The following is a 2653-nucleotide window of genomic DNA, read 5'->3' on the forward strand; positions in this document are numbered from 1 at the left end:
GTTGTTACTTTGTAGCCAAATTTTATCTTTTTTTATATAATTTCAAAAACCCAAGAAAAGTCAGGTGAGCGATACAGGCTCTTAAGAGCCTCTAGTTTAAAGAGTTAAGCGCTCATCTTGTAATGACTATGAGGATATGGTCGTTTTCCAACTACTGTTAATATCGTTATAGAAACATTTTTAAAACTGCAATCCATTAAGATATTGTATTTATACGTGCGGTTTTCATATATGTGTTGCATTTGGCATTACCAATCATGTTGGTGAATAATGATGAACAGATGTTGTGTTTTCTGACACTCTTGCAATCATCCAATAAACCAAATATAGTTGACCTCTTATTTGCTTAAATCATCTGGACATGTTTAATCAATTACGACATTTTACCATTTTTTTTAAATTTTTTATTCTAATAACAAAATCTGAACAATGATGATAAAACTGTGAAACTGTACTCAGTGTGTGATAAGCCTTGTCAGACAGGCATGTACATCTGTCATTCATTCGATTTATCACGTATAGTTGAACTATAACTACCCTGGAACACACAACGAGAATCGACAAATGAACCATGAAAAGGTGGTCATGGTCAGACGAAACCTTGATCACTGAACAATTAAGTCGGGTCAAGGTCAGGCAAACTTACTGCCGTGAAGACATTGCAAAAATTCCATACATCAAATGATGTTATTCCTCCCTCCCCTAAAAACTAAAATATTCGCATAAAAAATATAGAATTTTAACCATTCACTGAACCATACATAAGGTCAAGGACATATAAAAACTTCTAACATTATATATTCAGATATAAAATATTCAAATGCTTCACTTTCTAAAAGCTCTTTAAAAACAATTTACACTGTTGTTCCCATATTATGACACGGAATATGTTTGTTGACTGAAGATAAAGACTAAATTACAATTATAGTATACAAAGTATTTATTCTTTACATCTATAAAACATGTATAATTGCAACAATAAATACAATTCATATTAGATTACTAACAAATTAATATTCCGAACACAATAATAATTAAATGATTAAAATATTGACATATGAAACGAATTAAACACGAGAATCAATCATATAGTTGACCTTTTGGTTAAAGTTTAGAAATAGTTATGAAAGGTACCAGGCATATAGTTAGATACGCCAGACGTACGTACCTGATTAACATTGTTTCTCTTCGTTTTGCTCTAAATACTTAGTTTTTAGAGATATAAGCCAAACACTGCATTCACCCCTATGTTGTATTTCTAGCCATGGCGGCCATCTTGGTTGGTGAGCGGGGTCTTCGGATACATTTTTTAAACAAGGATAATTTAGGCCAAGTTTGAAATAGGTCTAGACGTTTCAGATGAGAAGGTTTTTTATAAAGTAAACGGACGTCGACGGACGTCAGACAAGTGATGAGAAAATCTCACTAGACCATTTGGGTCAGGTGAGATAAAAAATGAAAAACTAGTACTTTAAAATATGTGTCTGTTGTTCTATTTACAACACTTTCATAAAATATCAACTAACTACAACAAAAGGTGAACGTTTCCTATGTAGCATAATCAATTAGTGTTAACAATATTTCATTATGAATTATACAAATACATTTTATTTACACATTCACAGATAGGATTCAGAATCAATTGATTCAGGATTTACAGACGAAAGTATATTAAACCAGTAAAAAATAAAAAGACGTGAGAGTATTGCCAATGAGACTAAGACCTACTATATATATACAGTCGCGTGGCATCATTTGTCTTAGAGTGCGGTTGTAAATTAACATAACCTATCTTGAATTCGAAGATAAATACGCAATTACTATACAAAGTTTAATAATGTATGCAATAACAAAATGTATACTTTAAATTCATTCAGTAATAATAATCTGGTTACATGAAAATACTCTTTCTCATTAATTTTGTTTTAGCAGAGATTGTTATTGATTTTCACATATGTTTACTTCTTCGATTATTTCTGTCATCTGTACATGTAACTTTGTGTTCTTGTTACATCTACAAATTAAAATTCATAGAATAATTATATTTGAATTTAAGGTTGTGTTGTCAGTTAATCATATAAAAATGTACGTAATGTATACCGATTATAGTTTTGACTAAATATAGTCAAAATGAAGAGTCATTGTTTTGGTCATGAAACTATATATTACAGTATTTAAATCTATATCATTTTTAAATGATACAAGACCTACGTGATTGTTTGAACTTTCTATATATTGATCATGAGCTTATTGTGTTAAAAAAATGTATTTCATGTATTTAGCAATCTTTTCTTTTACTTTTTTACTCACAGTTGATATTTCTTTTGAATAATTTATGTCAGCCCTGATTCGATACGCTGAAATATGTACATGATGTACATAAGGGCATCCAACGAAATATCGATACAAGGCATGCATTTCTGATGAAGATAAATTTATGAGAGTACTTTAAAAAATATCATAATCGAAATATTTTCGTTTTATTAAACTTTTTACCAGGACAGAAACTTTACATTGTCTGATTAGTAATTTCTATAAGTAAATTTGATAACACAATTCGAAGTATAAGTGATAAATTATATCGAGTATTTCTCTAAGAACTCTAAGATTGAGCGTCTTCTCAAAGATAAACTAATTTACCAATTATGCATAC

This window comes from Mytilus edulis, chromosome 11 (assembly GCF_963676685.1).
Source record: "Mytilus edulis chromosome 11, xbMytEdul2.2, whole genome shotgun sequence".
NCBI lineage: Eukaryota > Metazoa > Mollusca > Bivalvia > Mytilida > Mytilidae > Mytilus > Mytilus edulis.